Raw genomic sequence first — 17850 nt, forward strand, 5'->3', positions numbered from 1 at the left:
GGGTGGCCACCTGCAAAGACACTCCGACGATCAAGTCAGTGACCGTACGAAATGACAGCCAAATTAGGTAAGGTGAGGTGTACCTCGGGGGGAGTGCTGACCTCTCCCCTTATATACTGTACTGGGCAGGCCCAAAGATGACCTAGCCCACTGGCCAGGAAGCTTGTGAGCTGTCCCTGTCCACGTGGAAGGAGCAGATCATTTCGGACTTCGGGTCAGGGCTTCGGGTGTTGCCTCGAGGAAGCTGACCCGACCGGTTTGCTAGGCGTGGTGTGCCGGGCCGTACAGGTGGTAAAGTCAGATGTCGACCATGTCGGGTGCTTGGAACCGACCCGTTGGATTTTTCTTGCGAGGGATAGTTTGGGCCTGGGTCAGGGGTGGCGCCCCGACCCGGCGGCTGGTTGGACTAGGCAGGTGATGGCTCGTAACAGTGCCCCCGACGTGCTAGCTTTGAGGTTTGGAGCTCGTGGCTAGGCGCGTTTGTCCTACTCGCTGAGACAGGATGTGTTCCTCTTCTCAAGAGTTCGTTGATGGCGTTTCATGTTTCTCACGCGTGGTTATCTCGTTTCTGACGCCGCCTCCTTGGCTTCTGCGTGGGGCATTAAATGCCCCATCGTGTCATGATTTGAAATTTGCGTGAAATGACAGATATGTCCCTGTCTTTTGGCGCTCCTCCCCGATGGTTACACTCTTTGCCCCCTTTTTTATTTTCACAGCCCCCTCATTTCTCCACCCTTTTTTTCTCTTCCTTCTATTTCCTCGAATCAATGCTGCTTTTCCTTCTTCATCTTGCTTTGTTGCTGCTTTAACTTTTCGGCCTACATCTTCGTCTTTCCTGGTACGTTGATTTTTATAGTTTTTGTTTTGCTCTTTCCTTTTGGTATTTGTGTGCTTTCCTTTATGCATGCCTAGGTTTCTGCTTTGTTTTTGCTGCTTCTTCTTTTAGAGGGGGCACCACTGGGTTTTTCTTAGATTTTGCTTGAGTTTTGGGTTAGTGTGGGGGTATCTAAAGGGTGATTTAGGGAATTGTAGTTTTGTTATTTTACTGCTTCAAGGGTTTCCGTCCTCCCGTTCTGACTAAGTTGGTGCCCCCACTGTAGGTATGGCCGAGCGCCTCGTTCTTCCGAATCAGGCTCAGCGACCGCTAGCCGACTTCGTTGATCATTATGCTTGGGTTTCTTCCGATGTGAAGGACACCCCTTCCAAGGTCACGAAGGAGGGCCTCCAGGATTTGTGCCAAGCAAGGCTGTTGTGTGGGGGTGGTCTTGAGGAAGCGTTTTATCAAGTTTATGTTCCTGCTGCTCGGGAGCATGTCTGCCAGAAAAACCTGGCAGCTCCACGAGTTGTTGACTGTTTGTGGGTTTATGAGCCCATGTTCACGACTTTGGGGGTTCGTTTGCCCTTCTCCCCCTCCGTCATGGGTTTATGAACCGTTGTGATGTTGCTCTGTCACAATTGCACCCGAACAGCTGGGCTGCCATCCGATGCTTCGAGATGGTTTGTGAATATCTAGAGCTTCCAACCTCAGTGAACGTTTTTCTCTACCTTTTCCTTCTTACGAACCCTTCTCGGCAAAGGAAGGTGAAGAAGGGGTATATGTCCTTCAGGGCCCAACAAGGTTGTAGGATCTTTGGCCTTTTTGAGGACTCCTTCCATGGTCTTAAATCTACCTTTTTCAAGGTTAGGCCAATCGAGGGTCATCAACCCTTCTGGCTTACTACCGAGGGGGAAAGGCGGATCCCGACTTACTGGAGTTTTGGGGTGGGATCCGATTATTTGATAAAAATATCTTATGACTGGCTGAACCCGGAAGATCGTAATATCGCCAACATCTTGTTGGCAATTTTTGGCGAGAGACATCTTAATCCTCGTGCGGTTATGGGGGATCGGGAGGCCTATCGGTTGTATGTTGGTGAGTTCTTTACTTTTTTGCGTTTTTAATGTTTGCTCTTCTATTGCTCACGCCTTTGCCCATTTTGCTTACAGTTTCCATGGCTGGCGGAAAGAAAACTTTGGCTGACTTGATGAGCCTCATCCAAGGGGGTGATGAGGGTGGTGAGGACTCTTCAGCGACTCCTTCGGCGAGTCAGGACTAGGAGGATGCTGGGGTGGGGAGTGGTCGGGTTGACGGGGCTGGTCAAAGTCAACCGGCGGAGGTTGAGGTCCCTCCTAAGAACACCTCAGGGAACCCAAGTGTGGAGGCGGATGTTTCTTTTGATGAGGAGGATCTGGGGCTTGATGACGACGGTTTGAAAGTCGTTGGTAACCCGAAGAAGAAGAAGCGGGATTTTGGGAAGGCACTCTTTATTATGGAAAAGAACTTTGATGCTGGGGGTTTTATCGAGTCCCAGTTGCTTCCTAGTACTGAAGGATTTTTCAGGGATGATGACCTCTCTGGCCAGGTGAGGTGGATCTACCGCAGCCTTCTTCGAGCTGCTGCTATTGCCAAGAAGGTGGAGCCTATCTTGGGAAATTATCATGTTCTGGAAGGGAAACTTCGGTCCTCCCAGAAAGATCTGACAGACTCAAAGTCTTGGGAGGAGTCTCTGAAGAAAAAGTTGTCTGAGCAGGAGAAGAAGGTTGAGGAGGATGCCAAAGAGATCAACAGGCTGGTGGACTGGGACCTCGAATTGATGAAGGATTTGAATACATCTCGTGATGAGACTGCCACTGCTGAGAAGAAAGTCAAAGAATTGGAGGAGAAGCTGAAGTCGGCGGAGAGCTCAGCAGCGACTGCCCGTCAGGAGATGGCCGTCCTGAAGAAGAAAAACAAAGAGCTTGCAAAAGGGGTCCGGAAGGCCGTGAAGGTGACTGAGGAGGGGATTAAGCTTCAGGTGGCCGTGCTAGCTCCCGACCTCGATATTTCTCTGGTGGGGGCCCTCAAGATAGTTGAAGATGGGAAGATCGTTGATATCCTTAAGCCTTGAGATGGATACTTCTTTCGGCTCTTGTATTCCTTGTCTTGCCTTTTGAAACTTGTTGTCTTTATTTTTGGGCCTATTTAAGGCGCCTTTTATTTGTAATAAACACTTTGACATTTTATTCTGATTAAGCCGTTTATGTTTTATCGTTTACTCGTTCGCACCATTGTGGCTTTTGACTACTTTGTCGTTTTCGCTTATTCGGGCCGTCATGGCCTTTTGATGTTTGGTTTACCATTTTTATGGTATTTACATTTTTGCCGCTTGCCACTTTTATAAGTTGTATTTTGACTTTTAGGTCCCTTTGGTTCCCAGGATGATCAATCCCGGGTTTCCGTTAGGTCGACCTGTCGTTGTTTGTTATTTTGTCGTGTCGGCGTATATCTTGCAAAAGACAAAGTTATTGTATGCGCATATATATAAGATTTAAAACAAACTGATGTAATACATTTTAAGTAAAAGAAATGAGAGTGAGAAAGAAATGCAAAGGAAGTTAAAGTGGAAGGGGCAAGGTCGTTAGATCGTGGGGTTGCTTCTTCTATTGAGTAGAACCTTATGAGTAGAGCTTTTTTAGGTTCGCCATATTCCATGTTCTCGGTACCTATCTTCTATCTAACCTTTCTAACTTATAGGCATCCTTGCCGATGACTTCTCTTATCCTGTAAGGGCCTTCCTAGTTGGCGGCCCCAGTTTACCTTCTCCTGGGGTTGGTAGCCATATGTCGTTGCGCTGTAAGACCAAGTCGCCTACTCCAAGACTTCTTTTCAGTGCTTTGCCATTGTACCTTAGGGCTATCCTTTGCTTGATTGCTATTTTTGTTAGATATGCCATTTGTCTTGTTTCGTCAACCAAATCTTTTTCGACTGCCTTGCTTCCCCCTCCGAGGAGTAACCTTGGACTTGGCTCCCCGACTTCGACTAGGATGACTGTGTCGACCCCATAAGTGAGTCAGAAGGGGGTTTCGCCGGTAGAAGATTGTGGGGAGGTTCTGTAGGAACATAAGACTGAGGCTAGCTCGTCTGCTCATGAGCCCTTCTTTCCTTCAAGTCGTTTCTTCAGCCCTTTTAAGATAACTTTGTTGGCTGCTGAAGAACTGAAGATTTATGGTTTAGAAGTTATAGTAAACTCTCGTTGTAAGTATAGTTACTAATCCAGGCAATCAACCTTTCTTACAAACGTTTTGGTTGTCACAAGTAACAAACACCTAAATAAATTGATAACCGAAGTATTTAAACCTCGGGTCGTCTTCTCAATGAATTGCAAGGAGGTATGTTCTTATTATTGGTTATGAAGATTGTAAATCGGGGTTTTAAAGATGAGGAACAATTAATTTAAATGGCAAGTAAAATAAACAAATAACTGTAAAATAGACTTTTGGCAAGGTATGAGAAATTGGAATTCCTATCCTAGTTATACTTATCAATTGTGATGAGAATTGGATTTTTCTCCCACTAAGTCAACCTTTAACTATGAAGGTAATTCAAGTAGATGAATTGATTTTAATTCCTCAGGTCCTAGTCTTTCCTTGGGAAAGGCTAGAGTTATTGGAACTCGAATTAATTTTTTAAGGATCCCAATTTTCAGTCAACAATGAGTTTGACAACTCAAGAGTTACCAATTAATCAACCAAAGCCAAAAGGGAATAAAATCTACTTGAATGAAAATAATTTGGATAGAGCCCAAACATCAATAACATAAATTAGAGAAACTAATCATAAGTCTGAAATACCTCAAATTATATTAAATAGAAAGTTAGATTGAACATAGAAATCCATAAGCCAAATTGGCAACATCAAATAATCAACTAAAGTAATAAATAAAAGTAGAAAATAAATTGAAGGAACATTGAACCTGTGATGAAGAAGTTAAAATCCTAATCCTAATCCTAATCCTAAATCCTAAGAGAAAGGAGAGAACCTCTCTCTCTAAAAACTACATCTAAAACCTAAAATTGTGAGTAATGAATAGCATGTTGTGTCTCTGCATGTTCCCTGACTTTAATCTGTGTTTCTGGGCCGAAAACTGGGTTGAAATGCGGCGCAGAATCTTTGCCAGCGACTTTTGTAATTCTGCAGATCGCGCACGTCACGCGTCCGCGTCGTCCGCACGATCGCGTCACTTAGCGTTTTTTGTATCATGTGTGCGCGTCATCCACGCATTCGCGTCATTCGTGTAGCTTCCAATCCGCGTGGTCGCATTAGGCACGCGATCGCGTCACTCTGATTTCTTCCATTTCACGCGGTTGCGTGAGCCATGCGACCTCATGACTTCTCGCTGGTCATCTCCTCAAATCCTTGTGTTCCTTCCATTTTTGCATGCTTCCTCTTTATTCTCTAAGCCATTCCTGCCCTATGAAGCCTGAAACACTTAACGCATAGATCAAGGCATCGAATGGTAATAGGAGAGGATTAAGATTAGCTAAATTAAGACCAAAGAGCATGTTTTCAATCATAGAACTAAACTAGGAAGGAATTGTAAAATCATGCAAATCATATGAATAAGTGGGTGAAAAGCTTGATAAAACCACTCAATTAAATACAATATAAACCATAGAATAGTGGTTTATCAATCTCCCCACACTTAAACATTAGCATGTCCTCATGCTAAACTCAAGGAGACCAAATAAATGAGTAGGGAAAGGCAAGACTCATGCAATGCAACCTATGAATGTGAATGCAACCACATGCTAAAATGATTCTACCTACTTGGTGAAAAAGTAAATAAATCTTTGAAGAATAAATATGAACTGGATTCACTAATTTAAATCACAAAATACAATACAAATAACTTTCAAGAAGAAGATAGCTCATGAAAGCAGGGAACATAGAATTAAGCGCTGAACCCTTACTTGGTGGTGTATATCATTCTAACTCTCAAATGTCTAGGGTCAATTCTCTCAATTTTCTACTAATCATACTTTCTATAGCTTGCTCTTCATCTAACAATCAAAAAAAATTTAATGCACCAATACACAAATCAAGAGGTCTTTTAAGGGTTGTAATGGGGTTAGGGTCAAGGTAGGATTGTATTTGGCCAAGTGGACTAAAATCTGAATCCTTAATTAAGATAAACTTTCCACCTAACTTAAGACAATACATTTAATTAAAATGCAAAATCTAACTTCCCATTAACTGTGTTTTCCATATATTCATGCATCCTAAATTTGAGTTCAGTACATATGTATTGATACCAACACTTAAGTTTGGGGCATTTTGTCCCTTTTTTATTAATTGCTCTTTTCTTTTTCTTTTTCACTTTTTTTCTTTTTATTTTTCTCAATGCATATCATTAAAGTATTGAATGCAATAATATGTGCTCAACCATTATTTTGCACATTTTCACTAAAATATACAACACCCAATTATTCAAACCAAATATTTTCAAACCCAACTTCTCCACACTTAAATCATGAGCACTTTTACTAGTCTAAGCTAACCAAGGATTCAAATTAAGGACATTATTGTTTTTCGCTTAGAGTTAGTAATGAGCTAGAGTAAAGAACAAATGGGTATATTAGGCTCAAATTGGTTTGCAAAGGATAATGAAAGGGTAAGGGCATATAGGTATGTAAACTTAGTGAAACAAGGGCCTCAATCATATCAGTGCATGCATACATCAAACAATGGAAATATAGAATTAAGCAAGACAAAGATCACAATTTTAGAGAGAAAAACACACACCAAAAATAAAATATTGGTTGATAAAATGCAACCAATCAAATAGGCTCGAAATCTCACTGGTTTTGTGTGTTTGAGCTTTACCATGTTCCAAAATAAGATTTCTTCAAACAAGTTTTTCAAAAAGTTTTATTCAAATTAGTGAAATACTATAAAAATTTCTTGAAAAAGAAAATATTACTTTAACTAAGTGGTAAAATATGCAAAAAAACATGCAATCAAACATGCAAATGCAACAATAAAAAACAAAAATTGGTGTTGAGAAGGGACTAACTAACCCGTGGAGATCGGTATCGACCTCCCCACACTTAAAGATTGCACCGTCCTCGGTGCATGCAAAGATGTACAGGTGGCGGGGGTTGTGGTTCCTCAGCCGATGCTCATTGTAGAGTCTTTCTCTTTACTCTTCCCGGTGGCCAGCCTGAAAAAAGGAGAAGAGAGATGGACATGAAGTCAAAGGGGTAGAGCAAGGGAGAGGGCAGTACTAGTAAGAATCATGCCAAAATAAAGAAGAATATCATTAACACATGGTTGCGACTCCATGAAATTAGGACAACAATAGAAACAGGGCATGATAAATTGAGGCAAGTAAATGCAAGATGTTTATTGGCATGCTGGCAAAGGCATGAGTAGCATAGATCAAGCATCAAAAGCCTAGATGTATTATTAGTCGTGAGAAACTAACAATAACGTTTGTATTGACAATTATATTTAACTAATAAAATAGTAAAGGAAATTTGTGAAAAGCAAGCATTGAATAGTAGAATAGAATAATGTAGAAAAGTGCATGATGCCATACGGGCTTTTTCACAAACACATAGCAAGCATGGTAAATAAGTCATTTGAAAGTATTAAATTGAACATGCAAGCAACCTTTTAAAAAGTTATATAATTGTCAAACAATTCTTTGAATCATCCACAAGCAAAATAAATAAATTTCTAACACCAATGAAAATAATGCAATGAAAGAAACTATGCAAATAAATTAAAAAAATAGAATGAAGGTGAAAAAGAATGAGAAGTGAAAGAAATAAAGTAAGAAAGAAAGAGGAAAAGATAGAAGAAATTAGGATTAGAAAAGAAAAGATAAGATAATTGGCACTGATCTGGATAAGCTGTGCGTCGCATGTGACGCGGATGCATGAGTGACATGGTCGCGTGGTGCGCGATAAGATCAGGTGACGCAGACGCGTGGATCTCGCGATTGCGTGACCTGATTTGTGTGATTGGCGAGAGGGCAGCCTCGCGGTCGCGCAACTCCTGTTCGAAACTCTTTTTGCCAATTTTTAGGGTGACGCGGTCGCGTGGGTGATGCGATCGCGTGAATGGCCTTATTTCCAATATGACGCGGATGCGTTCGCGTGGTAGGGCTTGTGCTGCTAGCATCATTCCAGCCCCGCTCCATCATAACTTTCTGCCATGCACCCTTTACGTCGATTTTACAAAGCCACGCGTTCGCGTGGGTGACGCGGGCGCGTGGGAGGCATTTTTCGCAACTGACGCGGATGCGTCAGCGACGCGGTCGCGTGGGGCAATTTGTGCCAAAGGCATGCCTCTAGCCACACTCTCGCGTGACTCTCTGTTCACTTTTCTTTTCTTCCAAACGCACTTGTGACGCCGATGGGTAAGCGACCGCTATCGCATCGCGTGCGAAATTTTTTTTATGATTATACAGTATGCAGAGTGCAATGCTTAATATGAATGCTATGCATGATTCCAGGTTCAATAAAAATTCAAAATCAAACAAAACATATTAGAATTAAAACTGAAAAGGGACGTCATACCATGGTAGGTTGTCTCCCACCTAGCACTTTTAGTTAAAGTCCTTAAGTTGGACATTTGGCGAGCTCCCTATTATGATGGCTTGTGCTTGAACTCATCCAGGAATTTCCACCAATGTTTGTATCTCCAGTAACCTTCGGGGTCCTAAACTAGGCATGTAAAGCCCTTAAGAAGCTTCAAACAGATTCTTAGGATCCCGGGGTGACAAATGTCAGAATCCCAAACCTTGCTTTTACACCCATTTTTGTTGGGATCTATATTTTTCCAGCTGGGTGATAAGTAATTTGAATTCTCACTACAGCCACCAAACAACGTCCTAGACCCATTCAATTGAGCTCGATTTAAACTTATAGCTTACAACCATAATGAACCTTGCAGGACAATTCTTACCACTGACCATCTTCCTCTTACTCTTAATGCCACAAAGAGTTCTAAGTTGACTATCCGTCTCCAGTAGCCTGTATTCAAGTGGAATTAGAAAGCTAAGGGATATGAATTTTACCCACTTGAATGTTGTGAAGGATGATGGCAACTTAGGGGGAGGGGTTTCTAATGAACTTGCAAGATCCACTCTTTTGTGTTCTTCTTTGACAACTACCACCTCTTTGCAAGCTTCTTCAATATCAACCTCTTCCTCTTGGTGGATTTCTTCCGATTCAATTTCTTCTTCATTTTGCACCAAGGGCATGGGAGGTTGTGCTTCTTCTTCTTTAATCTCCATGTCAAGTCCAATGGAAGAGGATTCAAATGTAGATAAGAATGCATTAATGATTGAATCCATCTCTTGATCATCTCCTTCAAAGTCTTCAACTATGATATGCTTTGGAGGTTATACACCCTCCTCAACATCAGCTTCAAACGTCTTTGAAGGATGCTCTATAACTTGACTTTCCCATGGAGGTTCAACATCTCCTAAGTCTTCAACCACTGCCTCCTCTTCTTTTTCAATAATTCTGGCTTCCTCCACTTGTTCCAATATCAAACCATGCTGCTCACTATCCACCGGAGTGCCCAATTTCTCTTTCCTGCTACGTTCTTCAGTAGATTTCCCACATGAAACCATGGGGGTTCGTTGAATGTCCGAACGTCATAAAGGTAATCGATTTCTTGCTTGATCCAGGTATTTAAGTATGAAATCGTATTCATCCTCGATGATTTTCTTTTCAACTATTTCTTCACCTTCAAGCACAAAATCCTCCTTGTCATCTTTCTTCACTAGTTCTTCAATTGTGCTGTCAACTTCAAGGGTCTCTACTACCTTCACCTTTAGTGCCTGCTCTAGCTCCTTATGAAGTATGGATTCGCAAAGATGATCCTATCTCTCTTGTTCCATGTCAATTGTATCAGTGGGATCATGTTGCTCTTGGATTGATGGATGTTGGTGCTCTTCCACGGATGGTGGTTATGGGATGGGTGGATCATTATGTGGTTGAGATGGAAGTGCATTGGAGCTTGAGGGTTGAATATTGGGTATAGAGAGTTGGCCCAAGCGGGATATAAGTGCTTGAAGAGTAGAGGCGAGACTAGTGATAGAGGCAAGTTTGCTTTCCATGGAGGTTTGGGGTGGATAGGAGGGTTCATTTGTTGGGAGAAAAGGTTCATAACACAGAAGTGGTTCCTCTTGATAAGGATATGGAGATGGTGTATATTGAGGTGGTGGTTCTGGGTATGGTTCATATGGTGGTTGGTGTGGTGAATGAGAATTGGGGTCATATGGAGGTGAATGGTGGAAAGGGGCTTATGAGTGTGGTGGTTCAAAGTTATGTTGTGAGGATGGTCTCTGAGCATACGGTGGGGCTTGTTGGTAGCTACTAGGCGGTCCACCATATCTATCAGCTTGGTATGCACTGTAGGATGGTCTTTGTCTGTGATATCTAGGAGGGTGTTGTTGCCTAAAGGGTTGATCAGATCCTCTTGGCTCCGTCCATCTTTGATTGCTTTGACCTTGATGCATCTTCCTGTTATAGCTTCCATTCCTTGCAATAAAATTAGAACTAAACTCAAAGCGAGAGGGGTGAAAATTCATAGTAGTTATCAGAAATAAGGGGGAAAAGAAGAAACAAATAAACAAGTAAAAGAATTTTTTTTTTGAAAAATATTTACAATAACCAATAATAAGGCACACATTTGCAATTCTCCGGCAACGGCGCCATTTTGAAGAACTGAAGATTGATGGTTTAGAAGTTATAGTAAACTCTCGTTGTAAGTGTACTTACTAAACCAGGCAATCAACCTTTCTTACAAACGTTTTGGTTGTCACATGTAACAAACCCCTAAATAAATTGATAACCGAAGTATTTAAACCTCGGGTCGTCTTCTCAAGGAATTGCAGGGAGGTATGCTCTTATTATTGGTTATGAAGATTGTAAATTGGGGTTTTAAAGATGAGGAACAAGTAATTTAAATGGCAAGTAAAATAAACAAATAACTGTAAAATAGACTTTTGGCAAGGTATGAGAAACTGGAATTCCTATCCTAGTTATCCTTATCAATTGTGATGAGAATTGGATTTTTCTCCCACTAAGTCAACCTCTAACTATGAAGGTAAGTCAAGTGGATGAATTGATTTTAATTCCTCAGGTCCTAGTCTTTCCTTGGGAAAGGCTAGAGTTATTGGAACTCGAATTAATTCTTGAAGGATCCCAATTTTCAGTCAACAATGAGTTTGACAACTCAAGAGTTACCAATTAATCAACCAAAGCCAAAAGGGAATAAAATCTACTTGAATGAAAATAATTTGGATAGAGCCCAAACATCAATAACATAAATTAGAGAAAACAATCATAAGTCTGAAATACCTCAAATTATATTAAATAGAAAGTTAGATTGAACATAGAAATCCATAAGCCAAATTGGCAACATCAAATAATCAACTAAAGTAATAAATAAAAGTAGAAAATAAATTGAAGGAACATTGAACCTGTGATGAAGAAGTTGAAATCCTAATCCTAATCCTAATCCTAAATCCTAAGAGAGAAGAGAGAACCTCTCTCTCTAAAAACTACATCTAAAACCTAAAATTGTGAGTAATGAATACCATGTTGAGTCTCTGCATGTTCCCTGACTTTAATTTGTGTTTCTGGGCCAAAAACTGGGTTGAAATGCGGCCCAGAATCTCTGCCAGCGGCTTTTGTAATTCTGCAGATCGCGCACGTCACGCGTCCCCATCGTCCGCGTGATCGCGTCACTTAGCGTTTTTCGTATCACGCGTGCGCGTCGTCCACGCATCCTTTTTCTTTCGTGCAGCTTCCAATCTGTGCGGTCGCGTCAGGCACGCGATCGCGTCACTCTGATTTCTTCCATTTGACGCGGTCGTGTTAGCCATGTGACCGCGTGACTTCTCGCTGGTCATCTCCTCAAATCCTTATGTTCCTTCCATTTTTGCATGCTTCCTCTTTATTCTCTAAGCCATTCCTGCCCTATGAAGCCAAAAACACTTAACACACAGATCAAGGCATCAAATGGTAATAGGAGAGGATTAAGATTAGCTAAATTAAGACCAAAGAGCATGTTTTCAATCATAGAACTAAACTAGGAAGGAATTGTAAAATCATGCAAATCCTATGAATAGGTGGGTGAAAAGCTTGATAAAACCACTCAATTAAATACAATATAAACCATAGAATAGTGGTTTATCAGCTGCCCCTACTTGACCATTGGTTTGGGGGTGCTCAATTGAGGAAAACTTCTGCTTTATTCCTAGTCCTGCTAGGAATTCTTTGAATTTTTTGCTGGTGAACTGTGTTCCGTTATCTGATATGACGGTTTCTGGGATTGTGAATCTGGTGACCACTTGTCTCCACATAAATTTTCAGCAATTCGCTGAAGATATTCTGGCTAGGGGTTAGGCTTCCACCCACTTGGTGTAGTAGTCTGATGAGCGGATAATTTATATGCTTTTTGGCATTGTTTTTAGGTAGTTTTTAGTAGGATCTAGCAAATTTTAGGGATGTTTTTATTATTTTTTATGTAAAATTCACATTTCTGGACTTTACTATGAGTTTGTGCATTTTTCTGTGATTTCAGGTATTTTCTGGCTGAAATTGAGGGACCTGAGGGTTACCGAGGGTTACCTGAAACTGTAGGTCGATCTTGGTCGAGATCTTCTGTGTTGGTCAGAACCGACGTGTCCGGATGGTGTATTGCGGCTGGAGCTGGTGTGTCCGACTTGCGGAACTAAAAGTGCTGCTGATCCTTTGTCCCCGGAGGGTGGGGGGTACCTGCAAGGGACTCCGATACTTAAGTTAGTAAGGGTATTAAGCAGATATTGAGTAGAATCAGAGTATGAGTTATACCTGGGTGCTCCAGTGTATTTATAATGGTGTGGAGTGACCTGTTTGGATAAGATAAGTTAGTTATCTTATCTTATCTTTATCTTTAAGTGAGGTCATCTTATCTTCAAGGGAACCGCCCTTCTCTTGTAGGTTTTGGGCTGCCTTAGGATCTGGAGCGTGTTCCTCTATTTGGGCCCTTTGTTTGGGCTTTCTCGTGACTTGGCCGAGCTCTTTGAGAGGAGGTCGGATTGTCCTGACCTGAAGAGGTCGGTCGCTTTGTCTGTAGAACATCTCGGGTCGGACAGCTCGACCCAGGATATGAATAGTGCCCCTGCTTGAGCTCGGTCTTCTGATCGAGTCCTTGACTTCGGTCTTTCTTTGGAGAAGCCGAACTCAAGCATTTTGTCGACTTCTTTGTAGCAGCTTTGAATGTAGAACGTTTCTTCTAAAAGACCCGCGCTTTTATATCGGCGCTTTTTTGGGAACGTGCGAGGGTTTAATGCCCTTTTTAATTTGAGAATTAATTGCCCCGTTTCCCTTTGGTTCTTTACTTTGATTTTGGAAACCCAGAAACGGTTTTTCTCCTTTAGCCTTTTCGTAACTTCTTTTCTCTGCTCTCTTTGCTTTCTGTTCTTTCGTTTACACTTCTACTTTCTCTCAGAGTCTGTAGTTTTCGTGTTTTCTCTTCTGTGACATTTGCTCTTTGTTCACATTTTTGCTTGTGAGAGGGCATCCCAGATTTCGTCTCCATCTTTAATTTCCTCAAAGCTTGCTGTTCTTTTCCTGGTAAGTACTAGCTTTCTTGTAGCTTTCGTTTTTCAATTTCTGGTGAAGCTTTGGTATTGCATGTTTGAAAGTTTGAATCTTTTCGAAGTCTTGTATTTGCTTGCCACTGTAACATGTTCTTCCTGTCTTTCTTTTATGCATTGTCTTAGCTTTTCTATTGAGGTTTTCTAGGATTTTATTGTCGCTTGTGGTTTTTTCCTGCCTGATACTTGATAAAAATCTACGTCCGTTCCTCACTTTGTTTGAATATTTGCTTTTTGTCTGATTTTTGAAAAAAGGTTGCATCTTTAATGGTCTCTTCTTGGCGTGTTTGGTAGAGTGCAACGATTTTTTGTATTTCCCCTTGAAAAAAGGTGTTTGCTGTTTTTTGAATTTCTTTTTGAGACATGCTGGGATGTAGATTGATTTCTGGAAACCTTGCTTTATTACTGCCTCCAAAGGATGCCCCAAGACTTTTGGTTTGAGTCTTGGGGTTTTCCTTTTCTTTGTTCCATCGCCCGAGAAGTATTGACCGAGTTGTTTTTCTCCCTTCGTCCGAGAAGTATTAACCCCATCTTCTTTTCTTACTTGTAGGGTTAGTTGGCCTCATGTCTTCTCGCAATAACATTGTAGAGATGTCTTCCAGAGTTCCTGAGGGGATGTCCGATTGGCTAGACTCCCTTGTTTTGTTGTGTGTTTCTGTTGTGGATGCTGAGTTTTGCACAGAGCTGAGGAAGCGTCATAGGATTTGTGGTAACAATGCCTGTGAAGAGGATTACGAGCTTATTGCTCCTGATTTTGATGAGAGAGTTTGTTTTCCGACTTCCATTGAGAGGGAGCGTCCCTTCTTCTATGCCTATGAATACTTTTTCAGCCAGTTGAATGTTACTTTTCCTTTTACTGCTTTTGAGACCAACCTGTTGTGGTCGTGTAATATTGCCCCATCCCAGCTTCACCCCAATTCCTGGGGTTTTATTAAAATTTTTCAACTTCTCTGTCGTGAATTAGATGTAACACCTTCCCAGACTCTTTTCCTTTATTTGTTTATTTTCGTCAAGCCTGGCAGTTCTTCAAAAAAGAAAGCTTCCTAAGTTTCCTTCAGGTCTGCTCAGGGCCACAAAGTTTTTGCTATGTATGATGAGTCCTTTAAGGACTTTAAGAATTACTTCTTTAAGGTTCGTGCTGTCAAAGGGGCCCGCCCCTTTTTTCTTGATGAAAATGATGAGCCTTCTTTCCCCCTAGAGTGGTAGAGGGATGTGAGAGTGTCTCGCTATACCTGGGAGATGCTTGATGATGTTGAGCGTGCTTTTGTTGTTGTTCTTGAGGATCTGTGGGGGAAACCACCCCACCTTGATACAAAAAGGTTTTTGAATGACCTGTCCTTGGTTCAAACTGTTTTGGGTACTTGTCTAACTTGTCTCTTATACTTGTTTCTTAATTTTTTCTTCCTTTTGTTATGACCGTAACTCTTTGCTATGGCTAATTCTATATTTGCAGAGATGTCAAAGAATAACGGCTCCATGAAGGCTTTTAAAAGGGCAAAGAAAGCAACTACTGCTTTGAACATCTCGGCCAAGGTGGTCGGCGAGGGGTCTTCTCAGATCCCAGTGAAGCCTCCTGTGTCGAGTTCTCTCGGGCCGAAGAAAGTAATTCCTACTCCTCGGTTTCATCAGTTCGATCCTCCTCAGACTTCTGCCGTTGCTTCTAGTGTCCCTCCCTTAAAAAAGCAAAAAACATCTGAGCCCTTTAACCTTGATGCCCCGGACTTTGATGCTATCGAGTTTGTTGACCAACAAATTGCCCCCTATGGTGGGCTTTCCATGGACGACGTGTCTCTTCTTCAGCATCTGGATTTTATTACCAAAAGTAGTGTGAAGATGGCTCATATGGGTGCGGCTATTTTCCGAACAGTTCAGGGGATCCCGATTCATGCCACAAAGTCCTTCATGGAGGAGGCCAAGTCAGAATTTGATCGGATCAAGGGTCTGAAGGATGAGTTGGAGGTGAAGTTGGCGAAGGTGGAGAAGGAGCTGGAGGGTGAGAAGGCCAGCTCTATTGCCTTGGCTGCTTCTTTGAAGTTGGCTGAAGACATGGCACTGAAGCATAAGGATAGCTATGTCTCGGCTTATAGGGAATTGATGCATCTCCGGGAAGATTTGGAAACTACTCGGGTTAATTATGGTGAGCTTCAGGGTCACCTTGTGGGCAGCGTGACTGCTGCCTCCGAGAACCTGATAGAGCAGTTCCAGATTGTTGCTCCTGATGCCGACTTGACTCTCATCAGCCTGGACAATGTTGTGAGGAATGGTAAGTTTGTCCCTGATGACCAGGATGATGATGATGCTGACCCTCCCCCAGTGCCTTCTCTTAAAGTATCGACCTCCTCAGTTCCTCCCGTTACGTCCGATCCGGATTGCCGGATTCTGATCCGGGATGATGGAACTGTAGATGCTGTGCCTATTCAGACTTGCCTTCCTTCTCCCCATACTGATGCTGCCGGGAAGGCTCCAGATCTTGGTTGATCTCCTTTAAGTATTTGTGTAAATAGCCTGGTTTGTGGGCTTTGAACTCTTTTTTGTGAATGATGTTTTATTTGACTGTTGATACTCCAGTTGCTATTTTTAGCAACTTTATTTTGAAAACAAAATAGTTTCTCTGAGGTTGATTTTGGTGGCCTCTTGAAGCTTTATCACACTATGCTTTCATTGTGCTTTAGCAGGGTATCTGTTGGAATCTTGCTGCTTGGCCTCTTTAGATTGCTTTCATACTTGTTGTTTGTAGCTTGGATCCTTTTGAGGTCGTGACTGTAGGGGGTCCGAACTGTTTCTCGATTTCCTTGCTTTTGTTTGTATTTTAGCGCCTTATAACCGATTTCTTTGTGTTGGTCCCCTTCTAAGTTATTTTTGTAATCCTCTTTCCTGGACCTTTGTCAGGTCTCTTTAAGGGATTACTTTTATAACTTATCTTTGTAGGAGACCGACTTCGTTAGGTCGATCTCTTCTATGTTGTTTTTGTAATCCTCTCTCTTGGACCTTTTGTTAGATCTCTTTTAGGGATTACTTTTACAACTTGTCTTTGTAGGAGACCGACTTCGTTAGGTCGATCTCTTCTATGTTGTTTTTGTAATCCTCTTTCTTGGACCTTTGTTAGATCTCTTTCAGGGATTACTTTTACAACTTGTCTTTGTAGGAGACCGACTTCGTTAGGTCGATCTCTTCTAAGTTGTTTTTGTAATCCTCTTTCTTGGACCTTTGTTAGGTCTCTTTCAGGGATTACTTTTAAAACTCGTCTTTGTAGGATACCGTCTTCCTTAGGTTGATCTCTTCTAAGTTGTTTTTGTAATCCTCTTTCTTGGACCTTTGTTAGTTCTCTTTCAGGGATTACTTTTACAACTTGTCTTTGTAGGAGACCGACTTCGTTAGGTCGATCTCTTCTAAGTTGTTTTTGTAATCCTCTTTCTTGGACCTTTGTTAGGTCTCTTTCAGGGATTACTTTTACAACTTGTCTTTGTAGGAGACCGACTTCGTTAGGTTGATCTCTTCTAAGTTGTTTTTGTAATCCTCTTTCTTGGACCTTTGTTAGGTCTCTTTCAGGGATTACTTTTACAACTTGTCTTTGTAGGAGACCGACTTCGTTAGGTCGATCTCTTCTAAGTTATAGCAATTCCTCTTTAATAGGGTTGGCCAGACCTCTTTCCAGGGATTCGCTGATAACTTGGGTTGACTTGGTCTGACTTTTTAGTGTCGGCCAGTCTTTTTAAGTTATTATATAGCAATCCATAAGACCTCGTCAGGTTCTTTTTGGGATCACTTTCGATAACTTCTTGCCTTATTCTGTGTTCATCTTTGCCGATTTGTAGATGGTGGTTTCTGTCCTGGTTTAATCGACCTTTAGGTGAATCGCATTTTCACCTTTGTCGGTCGATCATTCCTATCGAGATCATATAGTGAATTTGTTCTTCACTTTCTGTTTGATCTGTTGCTTTATAATCGGACGATGAATGCTTCAGATTAATGCGTCTTGAGAACTTGTAGAATATCTGAAATGTATTTTATTTAAAGAAAGTGCAAATATATACAGGCGGGAGTTTTTCATACCCTTAAGTCGGATTAAATCTCAATCTTGATGCCTCATTAAAAAACCTTTTCAGAAAAAAGAGTGCATCTTGTGATGAGACCTTTATCTAACTATAGTACCTTCTTAGGTTACAGGCGTGCGATGATCTGGGGAGTTCTCGTCCCTCGAGTTCGGACAGTCTGTAGTAGCCCTTCCCAAGTACTTTTGTGACTCGGTAGAGTCCTTTCCAGTTAGCTGCCAGATTTCCTTCTCCGGGTCGAGTTGTTCCGATGTCATTTCGGATTAAGATTAGATCATTCTCAGCGAAACCTCTTGGTACTACCTTTTAATTATATCTGGAAGCCATTCGCCGCT

The 17850-nt window shown here is 41.7% G+C and overlaps 1 long non-coding RNA gene across 1 annotated transcript; it reads right to left on the reverse strand.

Moving 5' to 3' along the window:
• Window positions 1-4636: 4636 nt before the first annotated feature.
• LOC140184707 (uncharacterized) lies at window positions 4637-10081 on the reverse strand. The gene is made up of 2 exons (XR_011882159.1): window positions 8383-10081; window positions 4637-7019 (listed from the first exon to the last, which is right to left on the reverse strand). It is a non-coding gene; the product is annotated as an uncharacterized lncRNA (long non-coding RNA).
• Between the last annotated feature and the right edge of the window lie 7769 nt (window positions 10082-17850).

Source organism: Arachis hypogaea, chromosome 5, assembly GCF_003086295.3.
Source record: "Arachis hypogaea cultivar Tifrunner chromosome 5, arahy.Tifrunner.gnm2.J5K5, whole genome shotgun sequence".
In the NCBI taxonomy this organism is placed as follows: domain Eukaryota; kingdom Viridiplantae; phylum Streptophyta; class Magnoliopsida; order Fabales; family Fabaceae; genus Arachis; species Arachis hypogaea.